Consider the following 18,408-nt stretch of genomic DNA (forward strand, 5'->3'; position numbering starts at 1 on the left):
TAACAAATATTCTCACATAAATGGGACCCAAATTAAAATTTATTTATAAATATCTTCTAGACTATCCTAAGGAACATGTTGCTAAGGATATGTATAAATTAAAAAGTAAATTTTACTAAGGAGTGTGTTGCTAAAGGCATGTATAGACAAAATATAGAGGCGTTTTCATTGTGTTTTCATTGTTTAACATTAAGCCCTCTTGAAGTGCAATCAAGCTAAATGAACTACATATGATTGTACTTGAGCAATTTAAGATAACATGAGAGATGAACAACACATGAGATGAGATAATTCAGATTATAGGTTATAGAATTATGGCCTAAAACCTAGTTTGTCAAGCTGATTGTGATGGATGCCTTATAATTGCTTGTGAGTATAACCAGTGTTTGAAATATGGAATGAAAAAAATGATAGATACATAGTTTCATTTAACAAAGGGTTTATGAATACATATTGGATTGAAAGAAGCATGTTATTTACTAGTTGATTTAATGCATTGACCAATAAACTAATTACAGATTGTGGTGAATGTGGGAAGGAAAATGAGTTCTTTGATATGTTAATTTGTCTTGATAAGTTAATTTCTATCACTTGAAATTGTATGCTCACACTTTATTGTCTATTATAAGTTACTACAGAAGAAATATATACATTTTTTGGTTTAAAATATGTTGTATACTCATTTCCAAGACATGAGTGTTATCCATTGTGTATTTGGGCATTTATTTATGAAGGAAAGTATTGAAATATCTACGAGTTCAAGGATTATACCTCTTGCTACTAGTTCAAACTCTTTGTTAGACTTCTCATAGAAAATAATGGTAGTACAAAGATAGTTATGTCATCTTTTACTAGGGTGATATATATAACATTGTGTATAAGTCATCTATGATTGAATCGTGAGTATTTTGATGTTAATCTTGTTTGCATATATCTTTTAGATTTTAATAAGTAGCAATCTCTTATGGATTTTGTTGGTGTAATTATTTATTCATCTTGGATATAATTACACTTTACTTAAGTTTACTGAGGTACATGCATAACATTGTTTTTGCATATGAGACACTTAGGGAGATGTGCATACATTGAAAGTGTATATGTAGGATAATTTCCACCTTTTATGGTGTGATCTTGTTATTACTTTATCATATCCATTTATTGTGGGATGATAATTCTACCTTTGGTGGGTGATCAACCTCATGTGGAATATTTTACTATTTCGCCTACCTACCCCTACCTACCCTTGCATCTCATTGAGTCACATGTCATCTTTGTGTGCTCTCTTGTCTCTTAGCCTTGCCTTTATAAGAAAGCTCTTGTAATGATCCAGTTGATCTCTTTTGCATCTTGATTAGAATACAATTTATTCTCATCAAATATTTTGTCTCTCTTTATTGTGCTATCTATTGGTCTCTTTGATCTTGGTTGCTTCAAGCATAATGTCACATGGTATCAAAGCGGTTGGAGCACCTTTGCATAGCCTTTGGAGAGATTTTATTGCATTTTTTGAAGGAGCTCAATAGGCAGATTTGAGGAACAACATCTTATAGAGGTATCCTAGACCAGATCCAACCTCACCATTGCGTTCGGGTGGCTATTTCCATGAATTTTGACTATAAATTTGCCTATATTTGGTGAAAATCCGATTTTGGGGCTTGGAGGAAAAATTCAACCTATTAGGCTGTCCGGTACGATTTTATTTTAAAAAAAAAAAAAAAATTATTTATATTTTTTCTACAAAAAATTTTAAATTTCATATTTTATTCGCAATTTTTAATTTAAATGTAAAAAGTTTTTTTTGAAAAAGCTTTATTGAAGAATTAAAAAAATAAAAAATAAATTATATTTTTTCGGGAGGGTTTTACCCCCACCCAACACCGTATACGTGTACATTTTATTTTTTGCACAGAGCTTTTTTTGGCAGCTCTGCCACCCGTACTTCTCTACGCCTCCCGCCAACACTTTCCGACATTGATGTTGTCGATACCATTGCCTCGCTACTCACCGGTCATTTGTTTGTCGGCCTCCATAGTTACATCGACGAGTTCCACTGTCGATCGTCGACCGTTTCATTTCCCGTCGGCTGGTGTCTTCACCCTGTCGGTTGCTTGTTCTGCCGCCCTCCACCACCGACGCCTTGTCGTGCTCCAACCGAGATCCTCTCCCCGTTGACTGCCAGTATTCTTCTCACCACCCCTGCTACTGGGACCCGCGTCCACCATGTGGCAGGCGACCACTGGCCCACGGGTACACATCGTATGCATAGTCTATGACATATCATCATCTAGTCACCCTACCCAGTCAGAAGCCACGTGGACAGCCACATAATCCGACCTGTCACCATGTCGTACCGCCACATCAACACTCCATGCGAACAATCCATATAGTACAGTCTACCACATCTGTCTCCCGCATCATCTGTTGATGTCATCCTTCATACTGTTGACATCATCATCTGTACGGTTAGCCAAAGGGGTGTGACGGTCATATGGTCGTCAAATTTAACTCGGTGGTTTTTTGATGTCATCATTTTAATTTATTTATTTTGACCCCCTCTCATTGAGCTTTTCAGTTTTTTAGTTCTACTTTTGAAGGGCATATCTTGCTCATTCTAGCTCCTTTTTAGTGCATTTTTTTTTGAAATGGGCTAATTTTTCGTGTATTTTCACATGGTGGTGTTATTTTCTTATTTGGGTGGACAAATTTTTTAGAAAATTTAGTTATTGGTGACTGTACCTATCCAATCCTCATTTCTGCAACTTCTAGGACTCTGTTCAGGCCCATACAAACTCCTTTTCAAGTGTCATTTTTTTTTTAAAGTGCGTGATTTTTTGTCTACTTTCATAATCAACTATCATTTTATAGTGATTTTGAGTGGAAATTGTACTTTCAACATATGGTCTTTTTTGGCCAATTTGGCACTTGTATTGCATAGATCTATCCTTCTGGCCTTTTGCATTGTAGTTCTAAACCTATTGGGGAAAGTTGTAAAAGAGAATCAGAAGTCCACTTTGTCATTGTTTGCAAGTGGCCTATTATACACAAACTACATATAAAGTGCCAAAATCATCATTTTAGGGGGGTACTTTGATTGAGTGAATTTGGGGCGGGCGGGGGGGGGGGGGAGGGGGGTCTCTTGTGCTCTTTCATTTTGCTGCTATGGGTTCTCCTAATTTTCCTCTTTTAACTCCACATAATTATGCTACTTGGAAAATTGATGCATGGAGTAAACTAATTAACTCATTATATTGATGAAACTATTGTTGCTCCCACTGATCCTAAGGCTGATCCCAATGGTCACTTGGATTGGCTCACTAATAACATCATGGCAATTGGTACCTTAAGAAAGTATGTATCAAAAGATCTCATCTTTCATATTGAGAAATACACACTTTAATTAAGGATGCTTGGCAAAAGTTTCAAGACTTGTATGGTCAAGTTGATGAGATTAGGGGATATCAAATTGAGAGTGATCTCACCATGTTGGATCCTAAGAAATTTGACACAATACAAGATTATGTCACTAAGGAAAATGAGTTGAGGGCACAACTCAAGGATTGTGGCATTGATAAGAAGGATACTCAATTGATCTTGAATTTTATGGGCAAGCCTCCACAAGAATATGCAACATTTTTTTCTAGTTTCCAAACCCATAGGATGACAATGGGTTCAAGCCACACAATGCCTACATTTGATGCTTTCATTGACATGTTGATGATGGAACAAACTGAGTTGATAAGCATTGGCATTCTTAAGACTTCTAAGTCTCAAGCCTATGTGGCAACTCAAGGGAACAAAGGAAATCAAGGAAAGGACAACTCAAACAAGAATAAAGGGCAATCAAAGCCTAAGGACAAAGAACCACCTTCTCCACAACAAGGAGATTCATCCTCTTCCAAGAAGGACATTTCACCAATGAAGGAGAGACCTACTTGTGCCTATTGTAAAAAGGTTGGTCATGAGGAGTGTCATTGCCATTCTAAGAAGATTGATGAGCTCATCCATATTCTCAAAAAGAAGAACATCAATTTGCCTAATGCCTACAAGAAGGAGGATTCATCACCTTCCACTTCCTCACAATCAAAGGGGAAAGTACAAGGATTTATGGCATCAACAAGTGGGAAGACTCACTCTTTGGGATAAGAAAAGGACAAGCTCTTTGTGCTACTACAAGTCATGATTCAGGGAGATTGAAAGGAAACTTGCAGCCAACTTTATGACAATTTCCACATAACCCATTCAAGATTTCAATCAAATCAACACATAGAAGCCATATGCAAAGAGTAGACAACATACCCATGAAAATGTGACACAAGATATACCTTGGGAAAAAACTCATGAGGGAAGAACCCATCCTCCAAAAGCATCATCCACCATCTATTATCAACAATGCATCCATTACAATATAACTATGGAAAGCTTCTAAAAACCCAACCATTACAAGCTATCAACAAGCACTCAATGTGACCAAGCATGAATCCACACATCCCATGCCATGCTTCCTCCACAAATGCTAACCTGGCTAATTGACCAAGCCAAACAACTACCCTTATGGTTTCTTTTATAAACACAAGCTCCCACAAAACCACCAAGTGGTATTACATCAAAACCATGTGCCCAAAACAATGTGACAATAAAATATAATATTTTTCCTACCTACCCTTGACCCACATTTAATATCTAGTACTTCATCACAACTACATTCCTCAATATTAAATAAATATAATATAATAATACCAATGTGTCAATACAACTCATCAAGTGGTTACAAGAATATTTCAAGGGAATCTTTACATGTTGCACGTCCATTTAGGTGTTCCTAGGTGCAACAATACAATATGATATTACAATATAATTCCATGTCCACCCCACACAATATTAAATTGATACAACAATAAAACATTATTAAGCAAGGTGTACAACACCATTTTCCCAACATTATCCCACTTGCATACATTGCATAAGGGCCAAGAAGTAATCTGTCACACAAACGAGAGACTGATCTCTCCACACACATATACCATCATGAAATCCAAGTGCTCCATGTGCTCCATCAGGATATAATCAAATCAACACATAGAAGCCATATGCAAAGAATAGACAACATACCCATGAAAATGTGACATAAGATATACCCTAGGAAAACCCTCATGAGGGAAAAACCCTGCCTCCAAAAGCATCATCCACCATGTATTATCAACAATGCGTCCATTACAATACAACTATGGAAAGCTTATGAAAATCTATCCATAACAAGCCATCAACAAGAACTCCATGTGACCAAGCATGAATCAACACATCCCATTCCATGCTTCCTCCACAAATGCTAACCTAGCTAACTGACCAACCTAAACAACTACCCTTGTGGTTGCTTTTATAAACACAAGCTCCCACAAAACCACCAAGTGGTATTACATCAAAACCATCTACCCAAAACAATGTGACAATAAAATATAATATTTTTCCTACCTACCCTTGACCCACACTTAATATTGGGTACTTCATCACTATTACATTTCCCAATATTAAATAAATACAATATAATAATACCAATGTGTCAATACAACTCATCAAGTGGTTACAAGAATATTCCAAGGGAATATTTACATGTTGCATGTCCATCTAGATGCTCCTAGGTGCAACAATACAATATGATATTACAATATAATTCCATGTCCACCTCACACAATACTAAAATAATACAATAAAACATTATTATGCAAGGTGTACAACACCATTTTCCCAGCATAGATGGTTTCTAGATTTAGTGGCTTCTCATCATATGACATCTTCCCAGTCTATGTTCTCTTCATTTGAGTCTTGCACCATGCCGTAGATTTTGATGGGCAATCATACATACATGGTTGTGATTGGGAAAGGATCTATTGCCATTGGGGATAACTCCTTCAATGATGTGTTGTGTGTACCCTATTTGACAAACAATCTTCTTTACATATATCAAATCACACATGGGGCAACAAAGAAAACTATGGAGTTCACACTTGAGTCAGTTTATCATTAGAGACTTGGAGAGTAGAGCTATCATTGCGACTGGGGTGGTGGATCATGCATCTCGGTTATATTCCTTTTCAGATTTTGTTCCTATTGATGTCGATGATTTTACATATGATGATCACACTTCTTGTGATGATTCAAATTTTGAGGAGAACGTTGGGTACTTGAACTTGGGGATTCTCACATGTGACCCCATTCTTGAGCCTTGCATTTCATCTCCTCCTCTTGATATCACATCACCTATTGCACTTGATGATGTAGATGATGTGCTAGTTTTGCCTTCTTGTGATTCAGTACAACAGGATATATCTTGTCTTCCAGCTTCAGTTCATTGGGATGACTACTTGACGGACATTGTAGGTTTGTTTGTGGAGTCCTACATTGTAGATCTGGGAGACATAATTGATGATATTCATCTTCTCTTTGTTGAAGATGATCCTTCTTCGATTGTTGTGAGGGAACACTCTGACTCTCTTGTCCATTCTCTACATGATCATTCTTTCGAGGTTGACATGATTGTGGATTCTTACGTACATCAGTTGGAGGAGGTCTCTTTATCCAATTGATCTCTTTTGCATCTTGATTAGAATATAGTTTATTCTCATCATATATTTTGTCTCTCTTTATTGTGCTATCTATTGGTCTCTTTGATCTTGGTTGCTTCAAGAATAATCTCATAGATTTGATAGACTAATAGGTTCGTGACATTCAAATGAGATTCTTAATTCCACTATAAAAGGTAAACTCTTATATTGGAAGTAGTGAACACCTTTAGACATACTTAGAGCAAGGTATTGATCAATGGTGCTAACATAAGCAACTTCATAAAGCTATGATATTTCCACAATCCATGTGGGTGAATTATAAATCCTTATATAAAGACTTGTGTCTAGAGTTTTTTCTATTGATGTAAAAGATTATATATTTTTTTACTAGAAACATTATAAATTAACTTACCCATAATTTTGTTTGTGACCATAATTCATTTTGATACTAGCATATGACAAGAGTACAGATAAAAGATAATTCTAATTCTTGACACAATCCCTTACTAAAGATGCCATATTGCATCAAAAGTATGCAAACCGTAGTTGCTATACTCATTCAACAATAAGTAGGTTCTTTACCATGCATTACTCTATTTACTATTGTTTAAGAACATGACTAGTTTTATGCATAATACTAATTCTAATGACAACCATATAGCATGCATAGAAAGGAGGGGATGTATAATTATTTGAAATAATTATAGCATACATAAATCTACTCTTTGTTAAAAAAGATATTTCTAAACTAATAGATGTGTATTTTTTTTCAAGACACCACTTCTACGTTTCAAACAATACTCTCTTCTGAAAACTCTCATAAGCTATGTCTCCCTTCTCCAAATGAATGATAATTCACTCAAGCCCACTTAATAGAGCACTACCTATATGTAAAACAAAAAAAAAACATTGATTGATACTTAAAACTTTAGACAACTTCTTCACCATTTTCACATAATAAACTAATAAAAAACTACATAACACCATTCTAAGGGTTGGAAATCATCCCTAGCATGGTATGACGATGGATACATGTACCAAAACCAAAAGCCCCATTATGTTTATCAAAACAAATAATTCCAATATTTCCAAACACTCATTCTCACCTCTTTCACAAGATTAAACTTCATGTAATTTAGGTGACAAGAAGAATGGTTTAGATTTTAGGATGTGTTAAGTTAAACAATAGTCGCCCTAAAGCATGTGATCCTATGAAGTAACTACCACTTCCATATGTATAACTTGATGAATGTATATATGTTTTGACCCCCAAAACACCCTTCTGGAATGTTCTTCCCCACACATTCTCTTAAGAACGACCATAGTTTGGTCGACTAGCTAGGAATCGTAAACAAACATGCTTTGAGCTTTCTATTCTATTATTTGCTTTAAACTAGTGTGGTGAGGGTGAATCAAATGATAGACTGCAATTAGGAGAAAATGTATAGACATGTTAAATTTACCCAAGGGAAATTTGATATTATGACCCTATCCTAAAGAAATTAGAAAATACAGACAGATTGCTACACAACAATAAACACAAATAATTGCTCTCAAAAGTAGATGAATCTTTATATTCATTCAAAATGAGATTACAAACTTCTTGATCGCTTGATCAAGGGTCAAATAATCTAATGATCATAGACAAAGAATTCATTACAATTTACTTCTTTATATAGAAATCGTAGACAAATAGAAAACTAACTAAAAATAGAAGAACACCCATAAACAGTTACAATTAACAACTTCATTCTAATTTTAAAGATCCTATTTTTATATCATGCAACCAAAAAAAAAAAAACTAAAACTACTACAGAAAAATGTGTTGAAATTAATATACCAACATATCCACCAATTTAGACCATTTTACAGTGGCACCCATTAATAGACCATATTTGCATTATAATAAGAAAAAATGATGCAGTCTCGCCGACGCAGAATTCACATATTGTATAAAACATATTTCAGAAAGGCTTTAATGGTAACGTCGCCTGAGAGATTCGAACTCTCGCGGGGAAACCCCATGTACTTAGCAGGCACACGCCTTAACCACTCGGCCAAAGCGACGTTCGTGTTATGAACATATATATATATTTATTTGTGTTGCAATTCTTCGATTAACGCTATTCAAATAAGTCCAGATTTAGCAAGATGCATCATCTGGTTATGGATTTCAACAATTTAGTGATTACATATAAACAGAACATGAATGCAGGCAGATTTAGTGATTATAGCTCCCACTCCATTTACAAGTTTTATGTTTTATGGTTGAGGAAGAAATAGATGGATACCCAGACCTGTTTAAATGAAAGCTCTCCACGTCTTTCATCATGCAAACCACGTGACTGCATGCAATCAGGAACAAAGATTTTGTAAAATCTGCTTAATGTTTTCTTCACCATCTTTTCCGTTGCATTTTTTTTTTTAAAGAAATATTTTCCAAGAAGAACAATGAACCATGTGATCCATGAAGTAACATTCATATGTTACATATGAATATATATTTTAAGTCTTGACCTGCAAAACAAGCTAGATCTTAGCTCAAGTATAAGTCGAGAAAGTTTTTCACTTCACGGTGTCTTTAGAAAGGACCATAGTATGGTATGGTCGATCATTGAGTATTAAAAACAGAATGGCTTTATTTACAGACACTGAGTTTATATTTCTAGATTTAAAAGTGTTAAACATTCGAAATTGACTAGCATTCTCTAGATTTAATATATTACTTCATATATATGATTTAAGTCTAACCATCACAAACAAATATGATTCAAGTTTTCTATCATAATATCTACTTTAAACTAACATGGGGAGGGGCAAATCAGAAAGATAAATTTTACCCCGTAAACTATACCAAGACTAATTGTAGTTAAATTTACTCTTTGCGACCCTGTAGACTATAACTGATAAGAATTCCCATTGAGTTCAATGTTGAGTTCCTTGCCTGATTCCAACAATTTACTAACCGCAGTTATAATTCTATTGGAATTAATGTTATTAAGCATTTCTGCCACAACAAGAAGAGTTGAAGGCAGGGAAGTAGCTATTTGATTAACATTTTTATACTCTTCTCTTTCCCTTCCAAGTTTTTGAAAATTTTCTCCTTTGAGAATTTATCATTAATTAATCTGTGCACACTATAAGCTCATTAATGTCTACAAGTAAGCAATAAGACAGAAGTGTTGTATTGATGTGGGTCGTCGCATGTTCTAAGTATTGACTAGTGATATGGCATGTGGCTTCTGCTCGTTCTCTATTTCATTTGCACCACTGATGTCTTTTTTCAAAATACTGCTCAGATAAAGGCCGGAACAGCGGTTGGGGATGTAGCTCAGATGGTAGAGCGCTCGCTTAGCATGCGAGAGGTACGGGGATCGATACCCCGCATCTCCATTCACCTTTGTACCTTTGTTAACTTGGAGGATTTTCCAGATTTAAATAATCATCTCTTTGATGATATGGGGCGTTTTATTTAACAAAAAATGATTCCTAATAAGTTCATTTATAATCATCAAACTTCTGCTTGTTTGATATATCATATGTTTCTCATTTTAGATCATAAATTCAACATCCAATCTTAGTATTAGCATATAAACTCATGCATGTTGAAATTTGTCATCTTTGCATGTTTGATAGCCCATTCCACAAAAAGTGATTAAACTATCTCCAATAACAAAGTCTTATAGTGTTATATAAAAAATCAACGCAAGAAATTACAAACTAGCTTCTATGTGAAATAGGTTGTCCTCTACAACAAACCTTGTGAAGTATGCATCAAAACATGTCAAACATATATTCCCTATTATTTCAAGGTGTTACATTTAAACTATAGAAACAAAGATCTCTGGCTTGTCAAAGAATCCTACATCTCTAAGGAAATGAGGTACCCTTTGAATTTGAAATTTTTATTAACATTCATAGCTACTTAGAGAGCCTTCCATTCTCACCAACATTTACTTCTAGCATTTTGACAACCCTAAAACAAAATTCAAGTTCAATTGTGTCTCTAGGAAAAACTTTGTACCTTCAAGAAATAGTTATTTTGACTTAAACCTCCAATGTTCCCAATTGCTTGAAGATTTTATATGGATCACTTATTATTAGGTAAAATCATTGAAGACATGAACAAGGTAAGAAGGAGCACAATGGATAAAGGATAGTCAAGTTATATTTGTTACACTTTGTGTGTGACAAGTCCAAATCAATAGTGCATTCCCAACCTCGTACATAACGTTGTCTTATTACATTAGTCAAAAGGATTGAACAATCTTATAAGATCATACATACTATAACAAGTTACAATCATAGATGAAGAGATCGAGAAATTTAAGTATTAATCTAAATAATGTATGTCTAATTACATTATGCTTTGTAAGATGTAGTCCAAATGTTTCCTCTACACTAGTTTTGTACCATTATTGTAGCATACTAGACCAACATATTGTAATAACCCAATCATTATACGAAAAAATACAACTATTAAAGTGTTGATTTCTTTGTATACTCAAGGAATTTTAGCCATACAAGACAAACATTTGTCCATTCGAGACAAGAAACCATCCATATAGGACAAACATCCATCCATACAAGACAAACATACATTCTTAAAGGATATGTACTCATTTATCCATCTAGGATAGGCATCTACTCAAACAAGCTAGGCATCTATTTATATAAGATATGCATATGCTCTAGCCAAAGACTTAGAGTCATTAGGACCATCCAAGTCTTGAGTCACTTTTTAAAGACTACACTCCTCTATAGGAGTGCACTGAGATCACTATCTTTATGAATACATATAATATAAAATAAATGCTTGAATCCCACCTCAAAATATGACCTAATGTCCTGAGGACTCAATTAATTCATCCATTGAATTTTTTCAAGTATTCAAAAAATATATTTTATCTCACTATTTATGTTAAAGATTTTACCATCTCCTCTTCTAAATTGAACGTTTCTCTAAGTGATTAATATTATATTAATAATTAAATTGACATAATTATTTTTAGATGCTCTTTAACCTCACATCTAATCTTCTATGTATAATTAGGAATCTCTTTTGTTCAACATTTCGCGTAATTGTGTGACTGGGTACATACAACTTTTTTTAAGGTCTAGTTTTTTTTAAGTTCTTTGTTGGCTACCATCTAATTAGGTGAAACAAGGATGAAAACCTAGTTAAAAATATACTAAATACACACACACTCTAAGGAGATGCTTGATGTTAAGTTTTGTGATATTTACATGTTTACCTAGAAGTTAAGCTTGATTTTAATTCAAATATTTTTTTACTTTGAGTCCTAATATCGAATACCTAAACTTTTTCTCTAAATATATCATCTTATACTCACAAAATCAAACAATTACCTGAATCTTCATTTATCTAAGCCATATTAGATATACATATATGATTAACAAGTAATTATTGTATCGCAACCAATCAACTAATAACTCAATATATCTATACAACAATTTGCAAGCTTGGCATCTACTCAAAGAGAAATTGCACGATAACAATTTGACGAGAATTCCTCATTGAGCATCATAATCAAATGCATCCCACATCCTTTTATATACTTAGTAACTTAAGTGGAATGATAGACAAATGGTGAAACATTCACTCAGAATCTCTCAAAGTTTCATATAAATTATTGGGAGTAGATTAGATTACAACATAATATATCATCTTTCTATTTTTATAATCAATATTCATATGGATATCTCTAACTTTTTAAAGATTCAATATATAATAGATCCAAGAAATTGAACTTTCCATTGTCAAGACCCAGATGATTCGCAAAGTCCGTATCCCTTGAACAAGAGGTACGATAGAAAAAATTATTCGCCAAACAATAAATTTTGTTAGATCTTTAAACCCATTGTTGATGCATTTCTTTTAGCCAGTAGAGAGTAAGAGTAAACTGTAATTAGAAGAAAATGTATCAAGGGAAAATTGTTATTATGATCCTATCCACCAATTTACCAACGCCAGGCCATTTTACAGTGGCACCCATTAATAGACCATATTTGCATTATGATAAGTAAAAGATAATACAGTCTCGCCGACACAGATTTCATATTGTATAAAAACTTGTTTCATAAGGCCCGAATCGTATCGTCGCCTGAGAGATTCGAACTCTCGCGGGGAAACCCCATGTACTTAGCAGGCACACGCCTTAACCAATCGGCCAAAGCGACGTTATCTTATACTTTTATTTGTGACGCAATTTAACCAAATTTTGTTCCGACTAAAACAGTTAACCAGGAGCATTTTGTTCCCACCAAAATAGTTAACCGAGAGCATAATGCTGCAATTCAGGTAACCACCACCCCGAAAAAATAGAAACTTTTCTATTAAACTATTGCTGTACAGTTAAGAATAAGAGTAAACTAAAATTCATTTGATGGTTGCATGACAAGAAAATACACACTGACACAAAAATAGCCCCCACACTGTTTACACAAGTTGTACGTTAGATGACTGCATGCAATCAACAACAAAGATTTTGTAAAATCCGCTTAATGTTTTCTTCACCATCTTTTCTATTGCATTTTATTTTTAAAGATTTTTCAAGAAAATGAAACCCCAGGAAAATATGCAATTGACAAGTAGAAAAATCATTTTTTTAATCGATAATCTAAACAGAAAATAAGGAACCTTGACATTTGTTTATATTTTACAGTCATGTACGAGATAAGATTAATGCTACCTAATTGAAATGAAAACATTAATATCCGTCTATATATAGACAGGGACGAACAAATAACCATCTAATAAATATCAATAATACATGTAATTTAGGTGAGAAGAAGAGTGATTTATAGTACAGGATGGGTTACGATGAACAATGATACATGAAGCAATCATGCAACATCTAATATTCATGTGTTACATATAAAAGTATTTCCCTTCTCGACCCGCAAAACATGTTATCTAGATCTTCTAGTTTGGTCGATCAGTGGAAAATCACAAACAAATATGCTTTGAGCTTTTTATCATAATATCGGTTTTAAACTAGCATGGCGAAGGGCAGATCAGATAGATAAATTTAGCCCCTGTAAGCAGAGACTTTCCATTGAGATGAAATGTCGATTTCAAAAAGAATTTAAGAGAAGTAACTATTTTAACTATTTTGACTATTTTAAGAATTGAAGGGAGGTAGGGAAGTAAGTAACTATTTTAACTTGGGATTAGTTTTGAGTGGGGGCTCGCGTTGAGGTAGGGAAGTAAGTAACTATTTTAACTTGGGATTAGTTTTGAGTGGGGGCCGCGCGAACGCGAGCCCCCTCTGCCACAAATTATGACGTGCATTCTCCACAATGGGAGATGCTAGATAAAGCCCCCTTCTGAAGTGCAATGAAGGTGCTCTCTCTAGGACATCGGCCTTTCCGATCACCGATTCACCCCGCCCAGGTAAGTATGCCTATGACGTACCCCTCTGCTCCTACTTGTATTCCCTCTTCTCCCATGTTTTTTTTCTCTCTGAAATGTGGGATCATTAAAACCATTGCTATATGCCTGTTAATCGTGCAAACAAATGCTTTTGCCAGCCCCTCTTCACGCCGTAAATTAATTTTCTACTCCCACGCTACAAATAACAACATTTCTCAGCACCAGGGCAAATCCCATGAAGAGGGAAGGATTAAAAATAACGCTGAACTTGGTTTTTAAATGATGCAGACACAAACACACACATTAAAAAAAGTCATCCTGCGCCTACTCCACAGAAAATGGCCCAATCAATCGGCCAAAAGCACATATTGTGTTGTTTGATTAGCACTTTTATCCTCTCTCTTTCTCTTCCAAATTTTGGAAAATTTTCTCCCTTGAGAATTCATCTATTACGCACTGCACAGTGCACACTATGGGCTCATTAATGTGTACAGATAAGCAATAAGACAGAAAACAGGACTCACTCTCCTCTCCATTATAAGTATGTTGGTTGTGTTAATCGTGTATGCGTCTTCACATATTCATCAGATTTCACATTTTGTAGAACGAAGTGTTGTTGATGTCGCTCGTCTCACATACTAAGTGTTGACTGGTGATGTGGCATGTGGCTTCTGCTTGTTTCTCTTTTGTTTAGAAGACAGATTTATTTAGATGCAAAAGTGAACAGCAGTTGGGGATGTAGCTCAGATGGTAGAGCGCTCGCTTAGCATGCGAGAGGTACGGGGATCGATACCCCGCATCTCCATGAAACTTTATCAACGTCGATGCCGATATGAGAGATTTAATCTTTTAGTCGTTGCCGATATGAGGGATTCTAAAAGATTGAAGAGTCATAAATATAAATAATCAAAAGTCAAAGATTGAAGTCTTTATTCTTTCAAAATCATCTTTACATTATCCTCATTTCAACCTCTATGATATTGGGGCTTTTTAGTTAACAATAATTGGCCCCTAATGGGTTTATTTATAATCATTTAACTTCACTAATAAACCAACAATTTGAAATTTTCACTATCAATTTTGTTTGTCACCAATGCCAACAAACATAGGTTGTTTTCATAAGATTGGTCTTGGGGCGAATCTAGAACAAAGGTTTACATTTCAAAATGAAAACATGTTTCTAATTTGTAAGTTGGGAATTTCTCCTTGTTTAATATACCATATGCTTCTCATTTTAGATCATAAATTCAACATCCAATCTTAGTTATTAGCATATAAATTCATGCATGTTAAAATTTGTCATTTTAGAGAAAAACGTTACTCTATTCATTAGAACACAAGATAACTATAGCTTCCAACCCTAGCTATTAGCAAAGAAACCTATGCATGTTTCATAGCTCATTCTACAAAAAGTGATTATACTATCTCCTACAACAATTGTCTTCACTGGTAAAATCTATAGATATCTTTCAATCAAATTCCATTCCTTTTAGATCTACATGTTTTATTATATATTTCTATATAGAAATTTGGTGCAAGAATTTACAAGAATCCATTGATGAGATTTTTGATATCAAGTGAAACAAATAGGCACTAAAGACAAGCTAGCTTCTATGTGAGATAGGCTACCCTCTACATTAGACATTGTGAAATTATGCATCAAAGCATGCCAAACATATCATCCCTATCATTTCAAGGTGTTATTTAAACTACAGAAACAAAGATCTCAGACTTGTCAAAGACTCTTACATCTTTGAGCAAATGAGGTACCCTTTGAATTGTAAATTTTATAGACATTCATAGCTACTTAGAGAGTCTTCCATTTATCACCAACATGTAATTCTAACATTTTGACAACCCTAAAACAAAATTCAAGTTCAATTGTGTTTCTATAAGGAAAGATTTGTACCTTTGAAATAGTTATTTTGACTTAAACCTCCAATGTTGTCAATGGTTTGAAGATTTTGTATGGATCACTTATGATTAGGTAAAATCATTGAAGACATGAACAAGGTAAGAACAAGCACAATGGATAAAGGATAGTCAAGTTATATTTGTTACACCTTGTGTGTGAGAAGTCCAAATCTATAGTGTATTCCCAACCTTGTACATAACATTGTCTTATTTTATTAGTCAAAAGGATTGAACAATCCTATAAGTTCATACATATTATAACAAGTTACAATCATGGATGAAGAGATCGAGAAATTTAACTAATATTTTAAATAATATATGTCTGATTACATTATAGTTCATAAGATGTAGTCAAAACAATGTTTCCTCTACAATAGTTATTGTAGCATATGGGACCAACATATTGTAATTTAACCCAATTCTTATACTAAAAAAAACCACTACTTTTTTTTTTTATTGTTTTTTTCAAGTATTAAGTGTTCATTTATTCAACTATAGTGAAGTACTTCTATCCATACGAGACAAACATTTGTCCATTCGGGACAAAAAATCATCTATAGAAGAAAAAAATCCATCCATACAAGATAAACATTCATTCTTAAAGGATATGTACTCATGTATCCATCTAGGATAAGCATCTACTCAAACAAGGTAGGCATATATCCAAAAATTGAGACTCATTAATCACAGTCAAATGCATCTCACAACCTCTTATATACTTAAGTGGAATGATAGATAAATGATGAAACATTCACTTATAATCTCTCAAGGTTTCATATAACTTGTTGGGAGTAAACTGGGCTACAACACACTATATCATCTTTCTACTTTTATAATCAATACTCACATGCATATTAACTCATTTTTTTTAGCGCGATGTTGCTTCGAGTCGCCCCGTGGGCTAGGGTTTCTTCTTCCCTTGGTTGAGTGGCCTGAAGCTGGGCATCTATAGCAAAGGGGGGTAGGTTTTGTTCCCGACTGGGTGTGGAGTCAACAAGTGGATCTGTGATGGCTCTAAACCAAGATCGATTCGCTGCTTGGGATGAAGGGTTTCGTCATGTTTTGGTTTTCATTCCCGCTCTCAGCTCATTCCAGAGAATGCTCGATGGGTGGGGGGAAGTGATAGGCAAGCGTTGGTTCAGAGGGATTACCGTCAAATATCGAGAGGTGTGTCTCATAGCACGAGTAACTCGATCCTTGCTGCTACAAATTTGGTTCCCACGGCCAAATCCGCTTTTGTTATTCTGTCGAAGGAGGTTAAGAAGGAAGTTGAGCATAATGAAGTGGTTTGTTTAGAGTTAGGTCTTATTAGGCACTTTATAGGCACATGGTCGAGTCTTGGTGAGTTGCACAAATGGATCTCAACTAATTGGGAACCCTTGGTGGAGGATTATGTGTAGATTTACCCACATGCTCTTGGCTTTTTCATTGTGGTTTTCTAAAGTGTGGCAGAGAGAAACAAAGTCATCGGCGGGTGGCATTCAACTTTTAACCCTGAATCAGAGTACTCCTTCGATCGGACTCCTCTTTGGATTAAACTTCCAAACCTTCCAATGCAATATTGGTTTGACTCTTGTTTTGAAGCTTTCAGGAACTCCTTAGGTACATTTTTAATGGTTGATGATGACTCTTTAAATTTGTTGCATACTACTTTCGCTCGTTTGTTGGTTGTGGTGGATGTTTCCATGGGCCTTTCCTTCTGAAATTTCTATTACACCCTCCAAAGGGAGTTGGCATCAGTTTGTGGGTTATGAAGGGATTCCTTTTAGATGTAGGAGATGTTTTAAGACTGGGCATAATGTTGATTCTTGGACTAGGCTTAAAGAGTGAACCGTACATCGTCTTGGTGGAAAGAGGTTACTCCACATTTTTATATGGTGGATAAGGAGGTAGGAGATCCGTCTCCCCCCCAAATTGTGGGGGATCTTTCTAGTGATAAGGGTTTGGACCTAGCTAATATTATGCAAAGGGTAGTCAGAGGTTTGGGCTGTGCAAAAAATGGAGGCTCTCATTTGGGTGGCAGCTCTACACAGGTTGGTTGTGCATTCGGTCAGAAGTTGGTGGGTGAAGTCATGTCTGAACAAAGGATGGAGGGTGGGTATGGTTCTCAATGATATCATGTTGTAGGTTTTGGGGATGAGTACCATGTGATTCAGAAAGTGGATTATGCTGGGGTCCATAATTTGAAGTTATAGGAGAATGCTCAAGCAGATGGATGGATTGAGGTGAAACAGAAGAAAGGTAAGAAGGGTTTGGTTGGGAGTGTCTGTATCCCCCCTTCACTGGAGGGTGGAGGTGTTCCTGGGGAGGTGGCTCCCTAATTGTAGCCACCACTAGTTCGGGCCAATTTCAATCCCGGATCTATTAATAAAATAATCTTTTTACCAACCAAAAAAAAAATCAATACTCACATGCATACCTCTAACTCAAGTTTAGAATTCAATATATTATAGATCCAAGAAGTTGAACTTTCCATTGTTAAGACCCAAAAGATTCGCAAGGTCCATATGCCTCGAAAAGTAGGTATTAACTATCATT

General features: G+C 35.0%; 5 non-coding genes across 5 annotated transcripts; 2 read left to right on the forward strand and 3 right to left on the reverse strand.

Annotated features, from left to right (window-relative positions):
- Positions 1-8,545: 8,545 nt before the first annotated feature.
- TRNAS-GCU (transfer RNA serine (anticodon GCU)) lies at positions 8,546-8,627 on the reverse strand. The gene has a single exon. It is a non-coding gene; the product is annotated as a tRNA-Ser (tRNA).
- A 1,253-nt stretch (positions 8,628-9,880) lies between these two features.
- TRNAA-AGC (transfer RNA alanine (anticodon AGC)) lies at positions 9,881-9,953 on the forward strand. Its single transcript has one exon. It is a non-coding gene; the product is annotated as a tRNA-Ala (tRNA).
- Positions 9,954-12,679: 2,726 nt separating this feature from the next.
- Positions 12,680-12,761, reverse strand: TRNAS-GCU (transfer RNA serine (anticodon GCU)). Its single transcript has one exon. It is a non-coding gene; the product is annotated as a tRNA-Ser (tRNA).
- Positions 12,762-13,824: 1,063 nt separating this feature from the next.
- On the reverse strand, positions 13,825-13,985 carry LOC131039537 (U1 spliceosomal RNA). The gene has a single exon (XR_009104666.2). It is a non-coding gene; the product is annotated as a U1 spliceosomal RNA (small nuclear RNA).
- Positions 13,986-14,688: 703 nt separating this feature from the next.
- TRNAA-AGC (transfer RNA alanine (anticodon AGC)) lies at positions 14,689-14,761 on the forward strand. Its single transcript has one exon. It is a non-coding gene; the product is annotated as a tRNA-Ala (tRNA).
- Positions 14,762-18,408: the final 3,647 nt, after the last annotated feature.

This window comes from Cryptomeria japonica, chromosome 6 (genome assembly GCF_030272615.1).
Source record: "Cryptomeria japonica chromosome 6, Sugi_1.0, whole genome shotgun sequence".
Classification (NCBI taxonomy): Eukaryota; Viridiplantae; Streptophyta; class Pinopsida; order Cupressales; family Cupressaceae; genus Cryptomeria; species Cryptomeria japonica.